Source organism: Castor canadensis, chromosome 18 (genome assembly GCF_047511655.1).
Source record: "Castor canadensis chromosome 18, mCasCan1.hap1v2, whole genome shotgun sequence".
Classification (NCBI taxonomy): domain Eukaryota; kingdom Metazoa; phylum Chordata; class Mammalia; order Rodentia; family Castoridae; genus Castor; species Castor canadensis.
In genome coordinates this window covers 28,402,862-28,423,569 of record NC_133403.1, presented here as the reverse complement: position 1 = coordinate 28,423,569, position 20,708 = coordinate 28,402,862, and the positions used below count along the sequence as shown (strand labels likewise).

General features: G+C 42.7%; 1 protein-coding gene across 1 annotated transcript in view; it reads right to left on the bottom strand.

Annotated features, from left to right (window-relative positions):
* Coro1c (coronin 1C) overlaps positions 1-20,264 on the bottom strand; it is a 74,188-nt gene extending 53,924 nt beyond the window's left edge. The window contains exon 1 of the mRNA XM_020167098.2: positions 20,108-20,264. The gene's annotated coding sequence lies outside the window, so the exon portion shown is untranslated. The remainder of the gene's footprint in view (positions 1-20,107) is intronic.
* Positions 20,265-20,708: the final 444 nt, after the last annotated feature.

Below are 20,708 nucleotides of genomic sequence, written 5' to 3'. Positions count from 1 at the left end.
ATAACCAACACACACGAGAAAAGGGCTGGCAGAGTGGCTCAAATGGTAGAGGGCCTGCTTAGCAAGCATGAAGCCCTGGGTTCAAACCCCAGTGCTGCCAAAACACTAACAATAATTATTATTTAAGAGCCCACTAATAGGTTTCTCTACCCAAGGGGGAAAGGTCCAAATCAATTCCCCACTGACTATAGGCCAAGAGTATAATTTTTCATACAAGAGAACCAATGCTCATGTACCAAGGACCCTGTACAAAATTCCATTCTCCCACCTAAGCACAGTTTACTACATTTTACTTTCTTTTAAAAGGAAAAATTGGACATTAACCCAAACACTAAAACTCCCCTCGTAAGAAAGCCACTACACTATCAAATGGTATTGTTTCATCAATTAAAAAAAAGTTCAGTTATAAGTTTCCAAATTAAGATGTCACATCATCAAACTCAGGCATTCTTTTTTATTTATTTATTTATTTTATTTTATAATTTTATTATTCATATGTGCATACAAGGTTTGGGTCATTTCTCCCCCCTGCCCCCACCCCCTCAGGTGTTCTTTTATTAGGTATCTTTTGTGGTTTTTTGTTTTTTGTTTTTTTGAGGCAGAGTCTCACTATATAGCCCAGGCTGACCTTGAACTCATGATCCTCCTACCTTAGTCTCCAGAATGCTGGGGTAACAGGCATGCACTACCACAGCAAGCCTCTTATTAGATATCCTGTTTCAAACTGGTCAGACTACAAACTACAAAAGTAAAGTGTCTCCCAAAACTAAAGCACATTGTAAGCAAATCCAACTCACAATTATATCAAAAAGAATAAATGAAAAACCTGAACTAAAACAACTGGCACAGTCCAGTGAGATACTTAGGTACAATTTTAGACAGCTCGACAGAGAACAGTTCAATCACGGAGAAGCTGCCTGTTCACTTGTCTTTTAAGTACAAATTCTTAAAACTGGATAAGGCCAGGGGCCTGTGGCTCATGTCTGTCATCCTAGCTAGTCAGGAGGCAGAGATTAGGAGGACTGCAGTTTGAAGACAGCCCAGGCAAATAGTTCGGGCAGGAGAACATATGGAAATTTTATGTCATGGCCACAGAAGAAATACATTGGAGGAAAAAAATGTAGATAGACAAAGTGTTTATAATAGCATCAAATAAAATACATTCAAAACACCTGAGTAAATGCCACTGTATTTTCTCTTTTGACTTCCATCAATTTCATAAAAATGACCACAATTTTGCCATTTTCCTGTTTATTGAGAAACTATCAGTTTAAAGATTCCAGCAGATGTATTTCTATGGTTCACATGAAAGGAAACACATCCTGCTAGGAACACATACAGGAAAATCCCTACTAGTAGCATAATTCTCTAGGCAGAATTGGGAGACCATTCCAGAGCATCAGTCACATGAGGGCTCAGCAGGCCTCAAACAGTCCCTCAGCCAGCAGCAACCAAAGAAGGACTCCAAAATGTCCCATTAGGAAAGGACATGTTCTCTCTAAGCTGCTGCCACTCTGACAGGCACTCTTTAATGCAGAAGAGGGCAAATGTGTTATTTAATAGGTTAAGATAGCAAGTAGAATAGTAGTCAAAAGGCAAATGTCCCAAACTCTGCTATTTAAATGGCAATATCAACAGGTAAAAATTCCTTTTAAGAAGTTGGGAAGGTGCTGGGTGCCAGTGGCTCACACCTGTAATCCTAGCTATTTAGGAGGCAGAGATCAGCTATTTAGGAGGCAGAGATCAAAGCCAATGACAGGCAAATAGTTCAAGAGACCCTGTCTCAAAAAAATCCATCACAAAAAAAGGGCTGGTGGAATGGCTCAAATAGTAATAGCGCCTGCCTAGCAAGAATGAGGCCCTGAGTTCAATCCCCAGTGCCAAAAAAAAATGCTTTTGGAAAGGGCTGGGCTCAGTGACTCATATCTATTATTCCAGCCACTCGGGAGTAGAGCTCAGAAGGATCCTGGTTCCACACAAGTCTGAGCAAAAAGTTAGCGAGACCCCCATCTTAATCAACAAGCCAGACATGGTGATTCACAACCATGGTCCCAGCTACCTGGGAAGCCACAGATAGGAGGTTCTCCAGAGGCTGGCCCCCAGAGAAATACAGGAGACCTTATCTGAAAAATAACTAAAGCAATGAAGGGTGTGACACCTGCTTAGCAAGTACAAGGCCCTGAGTTCAACTCCCGAGTACCACCAAAAAAAAAAAAAAAAAAAAAAAAAAAGCTGAAAACATTGTAGTATGCAAGTCTACATAAAATACACATTCATGAGAGCAGATAACTAGGCCACCTGTGGGAAATACTCTGATTAAACATAAACATTCAACACTCACCATTTTGGGTACGAGAGGGCTGAGCTTTCTCAAGTTTGTCTTAAACAACATATACCTCAAAGATTCCTCCTAACAAATCATACTTTTTCTGCACTCATTCTTTTTTTTTTGGAACTTGGGTTTGAACTCAGGACTTCACACTTGCAAAGCAGGTACTCTACTGCTTGAGCCACACCTCCAATCCATTTTGGAGATGGGGGTCTTACAAACTATTTGCCTAGGCTGGCCTAGAACTGCAATCCTCCCGATCTCAGCTTTCCAAGTAGCTAGGATTTCAGGCATGAGCTACCAGAACCCACTCTGCATTCAATTCTTTTTTGTTTGCTTGTTTGTTTGTTTTTGGTGGTTCTGGGGCTTGAACTCAGGGCCTCGCACTTGCTAGGCAGGCACTCTATCACCTGAGTCATTCCCTCCAGCCCTCAATTCTTTAGCAGATCATACATGAGACATTCCAAGAAAAAATTTAATTTACCTATGTTAATAAGGGCTATTAAAAGGAAGAAAAAAGACCACATGCAACATTCACTACACAGCACAAGTCAGACACAGGACAGATCCACTTGTATACAGCAGTTATGAATTAAAGAAATTTGCACTACTGCTGCACATGGATGTTGAAAAAAAAGTTCTTTCTAGAGAAACTGCTGACTACTTACAACAACTGACTGCAAGTATGGAACAGCACTGATGTTAGCGCAATGTGTCACGACAGCACGAATGCTAAGAATGAGGAGGAAAGTGCACACTCACTAAGGCCTTCCAAGCAGTTTCATCTCATTATTCAACCACATATATATAGATCAAGTGCCATGCCGGACACTGGTATCTCACGCCAGTAATTCTAGGTACTCAAGAGACAGACAGCAGGAGGATTACATGGTTCAAAGTCAGCCCAGGCAAACAGTTCATAAAACCCTATCTCAAAAAAAAAAAAAAACTATCATAAAAAAAGGGCTAATGGAGCGGCTCAAGCTGTAGACCCTGAGTTCAAACCCCCGTACCACAAAAACAAAACAGCCAAGAACAGACCATACTATTTTGGATGCTTTGCTTCAATTCAATAGCCCCGTATAATTTAGTTTTCTAAATGTTTCTAGGAACAAAGAGACAAGGAAACGCAAATAAAATCTCCCCTGAAGGGTCCAGACCCATGCCGCAGAGGGATGGAGCAGAGAGAGTTTCAAAGCTTGTCAATTCCACCCTCTTCATTTTCCAAAAACCGAGACATGATGTGACTGGCTGAAAGAGAAAGAACTGCTTAGAGACACAATGACCTAGAAACCACAAGGCACAGGGCAGTTCACCTTTCACCTCCACCAACTTCCCTACTTTTCCAATGATAAACCCTGCCTCACATAATTCTGCATCTCCAAATCAGTAAATGGTACTTGGAGCTCTTCTGTGGAGCGCTATCTCAACAGCCCATAGTTCCACTTGGCTAGTCTGTGCAATTTTTAAAAAGGAAACTATGATGTACCTACTCCTTACAAACATGGGAAAATGGAAAAATCAAAACACTGAAAGTGGCTGTCAGCATTCAATTATACTGAAATAAACAACAGAGAGCACTAGGTTCCATCCAAGGAAGCAAATCTTTACTGCTGATTGAAACCTCCAGCATTGCTGGCAGAGTGGCTCAAGTGGTGGAGAGCCAGCCTAGCAAGTCTGAGTCCCAGAGTTCAAACCCAGTACCAAAAGAAGAAAAAAAAAAACTCAGACATAAGCCAGAGACTGTGTTCAGATGTCTAAGAAGAGAACATGAAAGAATACACATAAAACAATAAAATACTAGAAATATATAAAAGCAGTTTCCAAAAGATAAAGTACAATGAAAATAGTCCACTTTTAACACTTTCTAAGAGAACCTTTACATTTTACAATCTATACTCATTTTGGGAACTTCTTAGAAAGAAGCCAGGCATTACCTAAAATCACACATGAACAGCCACTGACAATTTAGAGTAGGACTTGAAGATATGAAAACAACTGACAATCACTTCTGACAAGAAACTAAATGTTTGATATGAACAAAACAGCAACACATAACAATCCTGAAGACAAAAAACAAAAAGCCTAAAATTCACTCTTTATAAACTGAAAGATGCCATAATGCAGCCTTTACCTCATCTAAAATATAATAAATAGGAAGGGAAACACAGAAATTTTGCAATAAAACATAAGGTCTTAGAAGACATCCCTGGTTCTCCAACATCAGAAAAATACTTTTCATCACAGAGGTGTGTAGGGACGACACGTTTAATCCCTCACACCTCCCAGTCTTCTGCTAATCACCAACATCTTCATAAACATTACTACCTCTCCTCATCCCTGGGGCTTTGAAGCAGGATTGCTGAAGAAACCTCCATCTGGAGGAATGACCACGCATGCGCTCCCTGCCCCAAAGAGCACTGTGCACCACAGCACACCATCCAACGCTGCAGCCATCTCCCTGGAGCACATTATGGGAGATCCGATGATTCCGCGTCCCTCAGTCAAATTAATCCCAAGAGTTCCCAAACCAACTGCAGAACTTTTACAGACACGAGTGATCCAGCAATCTCACTTAAAAATTAATCTGTGAGTGTTTTGAAATACTCTTGCTATACCAGTGACCTACTTTTCTTATCAACAACAGGTTTAAAAAAAAAAAGAGTGTATGACTGCCCAAACTTGCTAAGTCTGTTTTCCACTACTTAGTCAGATGGAGTGTCTCTTGGAATAATATTTCAATAACTCTATGTCAATTTTCTTATGCCAGGAAATGAAATTACTGACTCCCAGATCTTACTTTTCTTTTTTTTTTTGGCAGGACTGAAGTTTGAACTCAAGTCCTTGTGCTGGCAAAGCAGGTACTCTACTGCTTGAGCCACACCTCCAGTCCATTTTGCTCTGGTTATTTTTGGAGATGGGGGTCTCAAAACTATTTGCCAGGGCTGGCCTTGAACTGTGGACCCTCTATCTGCAGGCAATCTCAGCTCCCCAGTAGTAAGGATTACCAAGTGTGAGCCACTGGCAGCCAGCTGACTTCCAGATTTTTAAAAATTAAATACAAATGCATTTTTTATGAAGAACCTCATAAGGCCAGTTATGCAAAAGTAGAGGGTCACAAAACAAAATAATCTGCTAGGTGTGGTAGTCCACACCTGTAATCCTAGCAGGAGGCTAAGGCAGAGACAGGAGGATTGAGAGTTCAAGGCCAGCCTGATATACATATTGAGATCCTGCCTCAAAAAAAAAGAAAGAAAGAAAAAATTTCAGTCTTCTTTTAAAACCCCATATCCTGGACAAGAGGGATTAAATGAATACACATGACTGTCAAGTGTTTCAAAGGAACCCAACAGGACATCAGAAAAACCTTGAGTTTGGGTACCAGGGACAAGTTTATCCTAACACAGTCACCTACCCAACTGAACCACTCTGGTCTTCAGCTGTTGGTTTCTTCAACTATGAAATGGGAAGCCGAAATAGATGATTTCCAGGGTCCTATCACACAGTCTGGAGCCTAAGAGTCTACACACAGAGAACCCTTCTTTCTCTGGGACAGTCCACACCCCCTACTGAGAACAAATTTACCACCAGCATCCACAGGGTTATACACAACAAGTACACTCAAACGTGAATGCTGAAAATGTACTCAGTGGCACTGATTCAGTCAGCAACGATTTATTAAGATCTGACCATGTGCCAAGCACTGTGCCAAACACTGCAGACAACTGTGAGCAAGCAGTCCTGGCTCCTGCTCTCATGGAGCTCACAGTCTGTGATACTCACACTAGCGACACTGAGCTTCCATGACAAGTGCTGGGATGCAGAAGTACATGAGGGATCAGAGTCAATAAATAATCAGAGGAATGGAACCAGTCAGACAGTTCAGAAGAGGTACTGAAGCTAAGGTCAGCACATGAGTAGAAGTTAAATGGGCAAGAGGAGAAGGAGAGGGAGTTCCAGCAGGGAGGAACAGCAGGCATAAAGGGTCTGTGTATCCAAAGTAAGCACTAGTCAGAATGTGGACCACCAACAAAGACTGGAGGTGCTGGAGCCAAGACAGCGAGGCTAGAAGACCTGGACCTCACAGGGTCTAGGCCATGTCAAGGATTTTATCTTTACCTGCGAATTTTAGGACACCCAGGAAACTGCTTAAATGTGAGTGTGTGGCATAATCAAATTTGTGTTTCTAAAGCTGTCTCTGAATGCAGCTGGAGAATGGGTGGCAGATAGGAGCATCTGAGAGGATTCAGAGAAGCACTAGGAATCTCTGCAGTTTGCCAGAGCTGGAGATGTAGCACAAGCAGTAGAGTGCCTGCCTAGCAAGTGTGAAGCCCTGAGTTCAAACTCCAGTACTGCCAAAACAAAACAAATACACACAAAAAAGTGACAGTCCTAATGGAAAGAGGCAAAAGACCAGACATTTGAATTTAAAACAGTTTTAGATAAGGACAACATATCAACAGTGATGCCTAATTTTCACACACAACCAGATTGGAAGTGTTCCTTCCCCAAGTTCTTGGGGCTGAGGAAGACATACCACCCCTTAGCAGTAGCTACAAAGAGGCTTGTCATTACAAGTAGAGTGTCTGAAAACAGGAAGACCATAAGGAGTATTTTTAAGTAAATTAAAAAATAATGACCTTTTTCAGAGGAATAACCGGACTTTAAATTTACAGTACTGGGGGCTGTGGCTGTAGACTGGTGGTAGAGTATTTATAGAGTAGAGCGTGTGCCTAGCATGTGGGAAGCCCCAGGTTCAATTCTCAACACAAGGGAGAGGAGGAGAGGGACGCTGGGCTGAGCTGAGCTGCATGATGCACATCGGGGAAACATGGTTTGGTGATGCTAGGTAGTAAACCCATAAATAAGGTGGGCCTATTGTAAAGCCCACTTTCAGGAGGAAGCATCTAAACTAAGGATTCTGAGTGACTACTGTATAATCCTAATTATCCCAAACCCACTTTCCTTCCAAATTGAATCAAAACTTGAAAACCATAATCTGTCACTCTGTTAGTTACTATGTAATAGTTAGTAAAAGAGAAATGCTTTATGCCTCAAATGAAAGCAGGAAGGATCATTTTTAAATGAGTAGAAGGCCAGCAGAAAGACAGGGGGCTTCCTATCCCTAACACTGTTAAAGCAACTACATGCATGGTTTGCAGTAATCTCTAAAAACTGCCAGAAATAATACACATACACGCACTCACATACACACACATGCAACAGGAATGTAATTACAATTCACTGCTACCATTTCTACTATCACTAATACAATATAAACCAAGTTTTATTATGTTCAACCTAACTTCTTAAACGATAAGATCATGTAACAGGTGAAATGGTGCAGTTTGCCCTATATTAACTTATTCAGCTTGTCACATTCTACAGTTGAGTAAATCTCATGCATATCAAACACTTGGGGAGTCAGAAGTCACTCAAATGCCCCAAGACCTATCCCATGAATTCCTCTGGAGCTCCCACAGATCTGCTGTGGACAAACCTCTACACACTTCTCCAGGGAGAATGTGAAGTGATGGCACTTGTGTTAAAGAAAGAGAAAGACAGTGAAGAGAAACTAAGCATGTTCAATGGCTACTGTCACTCACAACCTTCATCTTCATACACACTGTGGTTCTCCCCATATCTAATTTGACAGACTTTCATATGAAAGCAAGCTTCCTCTAGGAAGTGACATCATTAGTTCTTTTTCTTTTCTTTTTTTTAAACAGTACTGGGGCTTTAATTCAGGGCCTACACCTTGAGCCACTTCACCAGTCCTTTTTTGTGATGGATTATTTTGAGACAGTGTCTCACGAACTATTTGCCTGGGCTGGCTTCAAACCATGATCCTCCTGATCTCTGTCTCCTGAGCAGCAAGGATTACAGGCATGAGCCACCAGCTCCCAGCCATTAGTTCTTCTTAAAGTCAAACTTGCAAGCTGGAGGTGTGGCTCAAGCTGTGGAGCACCTGCCTAGTAAGTGCAAAGCCCTGAGTTCAAATCATAGTACTGCTAAAAGAAATATCTTTAAAGTCAAACTTGCTAATCTGAGCTACAAAGCCAAAAGAACCCCATGTTACCAATATTTTCAATTTATTCAGAAAGTCAGCTAAGTAAACTTGCAACAAAGCACCAAGATAGAATCTATCCCACTTTTCATCACAATTTGTGCTTTAAATAACCAAACCACAAAATTCACTTTACAAATAAAACATGTTTCATAAAGGTACTATGGGTTCAAACCCCAGTGTCACAATAAAATATATATATAGTTTACATACATATGTTGCAAACATTTATTTATAATGACAATTATGTGGTCAACTTATCATAAGATAATAAACAAATGTTTGGAATAGTACTCCATACCACAGAAAACTTCTTTAACTCCTTTTATCTTCTAGAAAAACAGGAACACTGACAGCCTCTACCACAACTGCATCATGCAAAAGTGGAATTCAATTACTCAACTAAAATTTAGTGAGCATCAACTGTTCATTAGGCAGTAAGCTATGAAAGGGAGACACAAAAAAATAAGACACTCTTTGCCTTTAAAGAGGTAGAATACGGTGGTACTGGTGATTACAGTCACAAACTGGAAAATAATAATTCACACTTCATTTATTATTTAATTTCTACCCCCCCCCAAAAAAAGTTAATACTAGCATAGAAACCACTAGCACTAGCAATCACCCACAAATTACCATTTCTATCTATCTTTGTAACTCCACGTCCAAACTACATTCACATTTTACTCAAACATAATGCATTACAATGCATCTTACTATCACAAAGTCCCACAATCTGGACCATCCCACCCACCCATCTTGCACTGCTCTTTTACCAATTACGCCTCTTTCAGGCAGGGTCTTGCTGTCAGTGTCTCTAATACCTGTCTCCTGAATTCTAGAGCTCACAGTCCATGTCAAAGAATTCAGCATCAGTTATGTGCTTGAGGGCTAGAGGAAGCCTGTATTTTTAAACTTTTTGTACACTTTTTTTTTCCTTTTTTGGTGGGACTTGAGTTTGAACTCAGGGCTTCACATTTGCAAAGCAGGTGCTCTACCATTTGAGCCACACCTCCAGTCCATTATGCTCTGCCTATTATGGAGATGGGGGTCTCACAAACTATTTGCCCAGGCTGACTCCAAACTGCAATCCCAATCTCAGATTCCTAAGTAGCTAGGATGACAGGCATGAGCTACTGGCACCTGGCTATATACTTTTTAAGTAAATCAAAACATTAAGCTTGCCATAAGAAACTTTGTGAATAAGAAGTATTTTGCCAGCGCTGTTGGCTCACACCTGTAATCCTAGCTACTAAGGAGGCAGGGATCAGGAGGATCAAGGTTCAGAGCCAGTCCCAGACAAACAGTTTGCAAGATCCTGTCTCAAAAAAACCTATCACAAAAAAAAGGGCTGGTGGAGTGGCTCAAGTGGTAGAGCACCTGCCTGGCAAGTGTGATTTTTTTTTTTAATTGAACCAGAAAAAATTAAGTCCCTAATCCTTTTTACATTAAGCATCACTCTTGGAAATCCGGTGATCCAAATGCTGCAGAGGCAATGACAAAAAGGAGAGATTATTTCCCACTGTTTGACAAAAGAAGTGACTTTTTGGTAAAAGTTTATAAAGGAGTAGCAATGTAAAGAGACCAGGCCAAGTTCTGGCCAGTATTAGCTGCTCTGACTTATTTCACTACCCTGCCTTGATCCACTTCCCAAAGTGCCATGCCACTTTGCTTTTCAAGTCAAATGGAAAAGAAAAAGAAGGGACTATGAGTATTCTGAAAAAACTTCACACTCTTTTACCAATACCAGAAGAGCAGTTGAAAAGCAGGCAGGGCTTCTCCTGATTCTAGGCATCAGGGCTCTAACTACCCTGACCCCAAGCCTTCACTCAACTTTCCCTTGGAAACCTTGTTATACTGACTCAATGCAAAAATTTCAGAGATGTGTTTACCATAAGCGTTTTCTCCTTTTAAAAAGCATTAATATTGTACCTCTAAAAGGGTTGTGAGTGAAACAATATACAGTCCATAGTTGTCCTAACACTGAATAATTATGGTAGTCTACTACTAACTGTAATCATCTATAAATACATTAGTGGAAATTAATTTAAGCCATCTTCTTGGCTCCTAGCACTAAAGGTCAGGTGAGCAGTAGAGGAGGAGATTCACAGTAAGAGAAGATGGAAGATGAGGCACTTGGAGGCCAGTGCAGATCTGGAAGGCTGCTCTGCTGTAGCATGAGGCCTCAGGTGCCACCCGGCCTACAGAGAGGACTTCAGGTGGAGCACAGTCCCTAACTTCTCTCCCACATGACTTTCAGCTCCCAAGATCTAGAATCCAGTATCATCATTAACAATTTAAAAAAAATTGTGCTGTGAATTAAACAGATTCTTTCCATCTAGGCTGGGAACTTATCCATGGTGAATCCATACCAAAAATGTCATCTGAGTTCCAAATAACTGAGTTAGTCTTGGAATGCAACCCAGTCCTGAGTTGGGGACTGAATGTACACACTAACTCCAAAACAGAAGCTACATCTGGGCCTTCAGTCATTTACTTTTACAGAACTACATGGGTTACAACTACCCTTTGTAGGTACAAAACATCATTAGTTCCACTTGACAATGTAGTTTAGCCAGGTGGATTCAAGACATCTCTACATACATAAGATCAACCTGGCAGCCTAGTGGGGGAAGCAGGGGAACAAGACTTTCAACGCACCCTTCCCATAGCACTGTAAAAGAGCAATGCCCCCATGAGAGTCTAAAGGACAGTTAACTCTATTTCTATAGCAGACAACACGTATCTTACTATCACCCCAAAGAGCTGTGGCCAGCTCTTGTTGGCTTCAACATCTCTCTTGTTTGCCAAGAAAAACTAAGATGACAATGTTAAGCTAACGATCCTACTAACCACAAAATTAATTCACCGCCTAGCTTATAAAGTGACTAGTCTCCTCATAAATCCCTCTGCTCAACAGAGATGATAGCTCAAGTTCACATGTGTTCCTCAGTCACCACTTGGGCAGCATGGAAGCTTTTTGTATTACCAGATCAGTACAATTCGTTAAGTTCCTAAGAATGAAAGGAATTGGAACCTTTAACTAGAAAAGAATGCTTGATCATTATGAAAAGGAATTTAAGTATCTTTCATGTGAAGTAAACAAATAATGGTGATTCAACATTTGTCCTAAGGAGTGGGTGCTTATGAATTTTGTCAAGCACCTCTACAATGTCAAGAGTGGAAAATACACCACAACGGTTCACTCTCCCAACACCTTCTTTCCCTTTTGTGGGTACTACTGTCTCTCATGAAACTACAGCTTTGTTCATCCAGGACGAAGGCCTCAGCCAGTGGTTGGCACCTGGGGACTCACAGTCAATCCCACAATGGGGCAAGTAAGGCTCTTATATGAAACCTCCATGTCACCAGACTCAAAGGTGGTTCCCCCAGAGACAGAATGACCACACTGTGAAGCAATAATCAACTTCTGCTAATCCCAAGTTATTTTCTTTATGCCTGTTAGAATCTGTGTAGTTCCAGTACTGACCTTGGGTTGCTCCTGTCCAGACTTAGCACTTTCCTATACAGATGACCTACCAGTACTCTTTTTCTGGCAAGACACTATACAAGGACACCTTGTTAATATTAATTCAAAACAAATCCTTATGGCCGCTTCTTATTAATGGTCAGATTACAAAACTGAGAAAATTAAAAATGATTAATAAAACACTGTCGAGAGCCAGGTACCTGTGGCTCACACCTGTAATCCTAGCTACTCAGAGGCAATGAACAGAAGGGTCGTGATGCGAAGCCAGCCAAAGCAGATAGTTCGTGAGACCCCCATCTCCAAAATAACCAAAGCAAATGGACTGGAGTTGTGGCTCAAGCAGTAGAGCACCTCCTTTGTAAGCACAAAGCCCTGAGTTCAAATCCAGTCCTACCAAAAAATAAATTTAAAAAATATTTAAATACTGTTGAGAAACTTGACATTAAAACCAGGTAGCACACATCTACAATTCCAACACTGAGGAGGCTGAGGAAGGAGGATCATGAGTTTAGGGTCAGCCTGGAGTATAAGATGAGACCCTTGGGGCGGGGGGAATCTGGGAAATTAAATCTACCAAGGCTTATCCAAGAGATTCCTTGTATTTTCAAGTTTCCCAAAAATGCTAAAAACCTTCTGAAAATATGGACCAATCTTCACAATTTAATACATGCGCAACCTGAACATGTGGGGGGAGCAGGGGTGTGGGAGGGAACAACAGCACAGGTACTATCTACCAATTGTGATAATGAACTAAAAAAATAAGCCCTATAAGTAGTCTCAGTTTGCAGATCTGGCAAAAGACCGTGGTGGAAGTTAAGAGAATTGTACTGATGCACTGGATCAGAAACTAAAAATGGAAAGCCATGACTGCATCACATTATAAAAAAGAAAAGAAAATTAAATTAAAAAACCTACACTATATTATAAATCTACCCCACTAATTAGAGATATAAATTCAGGCAACACATGGAATGAGGTGGGAGGGGTTTGGAGAAGAAAGGAAGGGACAGTTAGGTTCTTCATCTTGGGCTCTTAGCTCCTGTGACCACAAACCTTCATCTGTAAAGCCAAGAGCAGGTGAGCTTGATGCTTCAGGTGCTGGCTGTGAGTCACAGTCACTAGAAGTTCAAGCCCAGGCAGCTGTGTTCATAAAGGTGTACTGCTGATCTTCATTGCAGTCAAAAGGTACATCCCTGTCCCAGATCACCCCAAAAAGGATACAATCTTTAAAACGTGCTGAGATACTGGCTCTTTTTTTTTTGAGTAGATAGTTACATGACCAAAGGGAAAAAAATAAATGTGTATTGTGAAATTACCGCCTCAGGTCATATGATACATAGGCCTTCCTACAACCATTTGCATTCCAATTTCTCTCACTCTGACCTTTCCATTATTTTAATTTCTTATTACTGCATAAACAGAAGAAACTAATTTTTGTTGTTAATTTAAGATTCAAACAACAGTCCTAATCTAGTATCTCCTGAAACTAAGGAGGCTCTTCTCCCACACAATGTTGCTACACTTTATCACATTGCCAGTCACATTATAACCTCTGAGCATCAGGACTGTAGTAGTTTCCTCCCAAACTCTTAAAAAGATCACTCTTTTGCCAGGAGCTAAACTAAATCTCCTTCCTTAAAATAGAAAGGACAGGCAGACAGATAGAATGAATACAGGCGTAAGGCCTGAATAAGGGAAGCTTATTTGAACAGGCTTTTCCAATTCAGACAGATGCAAAATACACTGCCTCTTTTACCACCTCCTTTCCCTCCTAAATTCTGATTCAAGTTCTAAAATGCTCAGGCAGGAGTAAGAATCCACACCTTAACAGCTTAGCATCAGAAATAAAGTGAAATAAACTTGCTACAGTTGATTGTCCACAGTTCCATTCATTAACAGACATTTAAGAATGAGGGAACAAGCCTGGTGGCAGCTGCTCAGGAGGCAAAGATCAGAAGAATTGTGGTTTGGGGCCAAGATGAGGGCTATGTGGAAAGTGAGACCCTATCTCAAAAATACCTAACACAAAAAAGGGGCTGGTGGAGTGGCTTAACTAGAAGAGCACCTGCCTAGCAAAAGAAAAAAAAAAAAAGAGAGAGAGAGAGAGAAAAGAATGAGGAAACAGGAATACAGTCAGGTGTCTAGTCTCTATTATACATTTTATATACTTTTTCTCATGTAATGTTGACAAGAACCCTACAAGTTAGCCGTTAGCATTTCTATACTCCAGAGGAGGAAACTGAGGCTCAAAGAAGTAGGGGGAACTGGCGAAGAAATCACAGCTACTAAGAAGAGAAGCCAAGAATGAAGCCCAGTTCAGCCTGGCTCTGATACTGCAGGCCTACACCTCTGCAGCCTCGATTCCATTACACACAAAATTCTCTAGGAAGAGCTGTGTTGGCACTGAGACAGAAGAGAAGTTTCTCTCTTAATTCTTATAAAGGTGACTCAGATGAATTGTTAGGTGTGAGGCCCTAAATTTAAGCCCAGTACTGGGGAAAGAAAAAAAAAGAAAGAAAACTCTCTAGGACCTATAACAACATATCCACCGCTAATTGAACCTAACCAGATAAATTTGAAACTTTTCTTCTTTACTACTCTGCCACTTTAATGAACACTAAAGACAAAAATATACACAAAAGTTGTTTCTCCTTTCTCAGGAAGATACTAAATGAAATATATTAAAATGAGCCTAACACAGAATATAACTTAAAAAGACTAACTCAAGCCAGGTGCTGCAAGGCAAGCTGAGGAACATGAACAGAAGAGTCAGACTTCCACCATTCTCCAAGCACAAAAGTCCACCATGACTGACCAAGCCAGTGCCATTGGGCTGGCCTGTCTGCATCTGGTGCAGCTGAATCATACCAAGCTAAATACGTTCCTTGGCCGTATGCTGCCTAAGCCAGATGCACAACACTCATTATGCTTCATTAGAGGAAAGAACCTGCCCTCAAGAAAATGTCTTAAACACTTGGTTTTATGTCTCAGCACTTTTTGGGTGGGAGGTTGAGTTGGATGTCAAAAAGGCAGGAAGAATTACCCCTGTCCCTTCAGTTATTTTTACACAGGTAACAAAGGTATTAGAAGTCAGAATCCCCTGGTGACTTCAGGATTTTCCAGGTAACTTCAATAAATAGTATTCAGTAGGCACTGGTGACCAAGCTATAAACAGAAATCTCAGCCTTCCATGTGGATCTCTCTCTGCCTTCTCCAGAAACACAGCTTTTGCACTATATGCCCAAACTCAGGTCAGGGGCTGGGTGAGTAGCTGAAGTGGTAGGACACCTGCCTAGCAAGCATGAAACCCTGGGTTCAAACCCCAGTACTGGGGTTGGCACTACTGGGAGGGGGAAGGAAATAAGGAAAAGGTATAGGAGGGTGAATGTTGTGTTATTATGTGCTCAAGTATAAAATGGAAAAATGAGGCCTGCTGAAACTAAGAATGGAAGGAGAAGCCAGGTGCTGGTGGCTCACGCCTATAATCCTAGCTACTCAGGAGGCAGAGATCAGGAGGATGGTTAGAAGTCAGCCCAGGCAAATAGTTCATAAGCCCCTATCTCAAAAAAGAATAAAAAGCCATCATAAAAAAATGGCTGGTGGAGTGGCTCAAGGTGTAGCCCCTGAGTTTAAGTCCCAGTACCGCCAAAAAAAAAAAAAAAAAAAACCAATAAAAATAAAGAATGGAGAAGGGATAAAGGAAGCTGATGGAGGGAGTGAATTTAACTAAGACATATTATAAGCACTTTTAAATGTCACAACATACCCTCAGTACAACAATAATATGAAAATAAATAAATAAAAACTAAAAAGACTCAGTACCACCAAGGAAAAAAATCAAATTCAGGAGACGAATTCCTTGTGGCAGACAGTAGTGATGAATGGATGATATGGGAGCTCAGAGACAATATCTGCCTCCTTCGATTTCCAAGGAGGCAGACCTCATGACCTGGATCCAAAGGTCAAGTGGAAAGTGAAAATGGGGTGTGATAATGGGCACATCACAAGATTGTAAAGCCTGGTTGGCTCAGGGAGTGGCACTGGAGATGAAGACACAGGAAGGAAAGTTGTGAAAGACAAAGCAGGCTGACATCAGAAACTGCCCTGATCCATAAATTGGAGCTTTAGGTTGGACAAAGTGGCTCACATTTATAATCCCAGCTACTCAAGAGGAGAATCACGGTTTGAAGCCAGCCCAAGCAAAAAGTCAGTCACACCCCCCCATCTCAATAAACAAGCTGGCATGATGGTACATGCCTGTAATTTCATGCAATCCCAGATATGTGGGAGGCGTAGGTAAGAGGGTAAAGGTCTGAGGCCAGACCTCAGCAAAAATGTGAGACCCTATCTGAAAAATAAACTAAAACAAAAAGGGCTGGGGGTGTCGCTCAAGTGGGACAGTGCCTGTCTACCAAGTGTGAGGCCCTGAATTCAAACCCCAATACTGCCAAAAAAAGGAAAAAGGTCAATCTGAATAGACATTTCTCCAGATATACAAATGGCCACTGAGCACATGAAATAATAATGCAGAGAAATTAGAATCTTTGGACATACACTGTGAATAAAAATGCAAACTGGTATAACTGCCTGGAAAGCAGTCTGGCATTCATTCCACCAGTCAGGTAAATATCGGCTTACCACATGGTCCAGCAATTCCACCCCTGGGTAAACACTCAAGAAAAATAAAAATAGATATTCATGTAGAAACTTGTACACAAATATTCACAGCAGCACTATTCATAATAGCGAAAAATGCCCATCAACTGATGAATGGATAAACAAAACATGATATATCCATACAATGGATTGAACCATTAAAAAACATGCATGAACCTTTAAAACATGCTAGATAAAAGCTAGACGTAAAAGACTACAAAGTGAATGATTCTCTTTACACAATTCCAATATAGGCAAGTCAATAGAGAAAGTAGATGAATAACTGCTACAACGGGAGAGAATGGTGGTAAGAGACTAATAGGTAAGGGGCTTCTTTCTTGGGGTAATGAAAATGTTCTAAAATTGTGGTGATTGATGGCTGCACAACTGTGACTATACTAAAAACAACTGATCGGCACAATTATAAATGAGTGAATTTGTAGTGTAAAACACGTGAATTATATCTCAATAAAGCTGCTATAGAACAGAAAGGATTCCATTATGCACTGTCAAAATAAACACAAGGTGCTAAGAAAGGAGTACAGAGTCCTGTTCACTCACCTTCCTGGATCTGAACTAGGGCAATGAAAACCCAGAGAGATTCTATTACTAACATTCTAGGTACTAGGTCATACTGAAATATTCATGAAGAATTCCATGTTTCAATACAGAAAAGGTATCATCAGTTTAAAAAGACATCTTCTCAAGTGGCAGAAGAGTTCTCCTAACTCAAAGGCTGGTTAACATAGGGAAGTCATCAAATGAAAAACAAGCAAGAGGTTTTGTCACATGATTTTGTACCCAGAATATGAAAGCAGCACTCAAATTTATTATTGCTCCACCCCTTAAAAAAGAGGTCAAAAGTAACAGTTCAACTAATAATACTTGTTCCTTTTTTATTTATTAATTTTGTTGTTGTTGTTTGAGACTGGGTCTTCCTCTGTGGCACAAACTGGCCTTTAACTCAACATCCTCCTGCCTCCTCTTCCAAAGTGCTGGGATTACAGAGATGTACCACCACACCCAGTGATAATACCTGTTTCCAAAGTAGCATTTTATGACAAGTCACAATATTAAGAAAGGAATAGTCTGCCATCATAAAGAACTGAATCTTCTACATTCCTATTTACATAGCTAAGAACTGATAATTTATTATTTTGAACATTTTATTTCATAGGCATGAGTGACTCTCCTCATGACTGGAGTGGATCCCAGAAATGACACATGTGTTAAACATAAAACTTAATATAAAAAAATTCAAGTATTAGCTGGGCGCTGGTGGTTCAACACCTGTAATCCTAGCTACTCAGGAGGTAGAGATCAGGAGGATCACAGTTCAAAGCCAGTCCAGGCAAACAGTTCTCGAGACCCTATCTCGAAAAAACCCACCACAAAACAAAAAAGGCCTAACAAAAAAAGAGCTGATGGAATGGCTCAAAGTGCAGGCCCTGAGTTTAAACCCCAGTACTGCAAAAAAAAGTCCAAATGTTTAAAAAAGGCTAGTTATCAATTGTGAATCTAATCCCAAACTATACATAAATTGACATAAATGCTGATTAGCATGAAAAATTCAATACTGTGGACAGTGATAATTCCTTGGCATATTTCTATTAAAATTCATCAGGCTTTAATGTATCATCCACAAGTAATAAAAAAAAAAATAGACAAGGCATGTTGTCTACCACAAGATACTGTACTTCCAGACTATGAAACAACACAATTCTCAGTTTTATCTTCACTTTTTCTCATATTTATTCACACAGTTTCTCTGATCCAATGTTTAATATCAGGCCTCCTATCCAAACATTATGAAAATGAAACACATACATCCAAGTTAAAAAAAAAAAGAAAAACAGATTTCCTAAGTCAGTCTTTCTGACCATGTACAGAATCAAGTCAGAAACATCTGCCCACTTCTACAGCTTTACAGGGAATGCAGAATTAATATTAAATGACACCTATTTGTCTTCACAATTGAACAGACCACAGAAGCAACTGCTTATACTTAATCACGTTTCTGACTATTTTAGCAGACCCTGATGTCAGGAGAGTGTTTCCTGATAATGACAATGAGATGCGTTATTCTGTTGAGTGACTGAGAGCCCTCTAAGTAGTGTTTTACAATGGAATCCCAAACAGGAAGGCTGTGGTAAGAGGAACTAATATTTTGTGACAACTATTTCCAAAAGTAAATATATTCAGCACCCAATCCTAGTGGGTACACATTACATCCAATTCTTTTCAAATGTCTTACAGGAAGGGAAATCCTTTGTATCTAGCTATCCTGGGAGAGCTGAACAACTTGCAATTTGCTTCTCACTCTGAATCCCACGTTTGCAACATGTAGAGCAAGCACTTCAGACACCACAAAACAAGGGCAGCCTACATTAAGGCCAAATATAGGATGTGATTCTAAACCACGATGCCGTAAAGCCCACATTTCCTTTTCCAGCGATCAAAATGTGAACACTCCCAAAAAAGGACGGCAGGGCCAGCACCTCGCTCCAAAAGGAAGCCCCTTTCTTCTCGGCTCTCCCCGCAGCCTGCCACTTCCCCCAACACATTCAAATTATTTGAGAGCCGGAGAGCTGGTGTGCGCGCGCCTGTGGGGACAGGCGGGAGACCTCGGTTCCCGCATTTCCACCCTCTACGTCTGATCTCATCCTCGGTCATTTCGGCGCAGAAGAGCCCCAACCTGAGCTGCGCTGCCTTTTACCGCGTCCCTCGACAGCTGCCCCGCTATTAGGGGAGCACAGCTCTGAATCACCCAGTTCACTCCTTCGTCCCCAAGGCCCCCAACACTACAGCGATTCTGCTTGGTCCTTCCTCCTCTTCCAAGCCCTGGTCAGTCCCAACTGACACGGCTCAGCCTCTACCCAAGCTGCTCCCGACCCAAATTACTCCAGCTCGAGCCTTGCCCCACCCTGCCTGACCCCCAACCAGATCTTCCGGGCTCAGGGGAGACCGGCACCCAAAGCCAGGCAACCCCTAGGGCAATCGGTAGCCCTCGGCCCTCCCACGCGGGGCCGCAGCAAGCCCCGGCCCCACGTGAGCCGCCCCAGCCCACCCCCACCCACTTGCTCCCCAAGGCGGCTCAAGCCCCGCCCCCAGGCCTGGAGCCCCCGGGCTCTACGCCCTGGCCTCCAGCAGCCCCTCCCCACCCAGCACCGCACCCACCCAGGCGGCGGGCCCCTTTCCCCTGAGAACCTTCCCGGGGCAGCTGTGTCCCCTCTCGGCTCCCCACCCGGCCGGCAGGGTTCCGGTCCCCAAAACCCTGTCCAGGGCACCCTCCTTCCCACGGGACCCCGCCTCACGCTCCCCAGGCCAACTGGTTTGTCCCCAACTCCCCTCCCCCAGATCCCGAGCCTCGGGCAGTAGCCCCGGCCCTAACCCCTGCACACCGCCCAAGGACCCGCAGCCCGCGCGCGCACACCAGCCCTCTGCCCTCCACTGCGCCCAGCCCCGCGCCCCGCAGGTTCCTGTCAGCCGGTGCCCACATGCTGAGAGGGCAGGTTCGCCCGCCTGGCTCGTTCCGGAGCGGCCCCGCCGGGCGCGCGCTACTCACCAGAGCCTAGGTGCCTGAGGCGCCGCCGCCGAAGTCCTCGATGCAAAGCCCGGCGAACCCTCCAACCGCTGCCGCCTCCCGCCTGGCACTGAGCGACGCGCGGGGGAGGGGCGCGGACAGCCGCCACCGCCCCTGCCGCCGCACGCAAGCTCCGCCCCCGCGCCGCGCCGCGCCCAACCAGGGTCGCGTAGCGGCGGTGTGTCACGCCCACTTCCGGGAGGGGAAGCTTGCTTCCCACCCCATAGTCTACGCCTCGCCCTCTCTGTTCGTACGGAGTGATGCGCTGGGCCGCAGAGGAAGGCAGTGCCTAAGCACACGCCCCGCTCTCCAGTCACTTGAGTGGCTGGGGGCCACGCCCACAGAAGCTTCTGAGCCACGCCCAGTGCTCCCTTAGAACCTAGAGCGGGGTTCTTAAGAGTTCCGCCTACTGACCCGCTGGGCTCAGCAAGACTACGTCCCAAGGCTCCTCAAAGATCCCCCCGAGCGCCTCTCAAGCCCGTAACGTCAGCTCCTTTGAGCCCCGTCCGATGCACATCCAAGCCTTTGAGCCAGCCTCCGGTCTCCCAAGCCCAGGTCCCCTCCCACTGCTTCAGAACTGGCC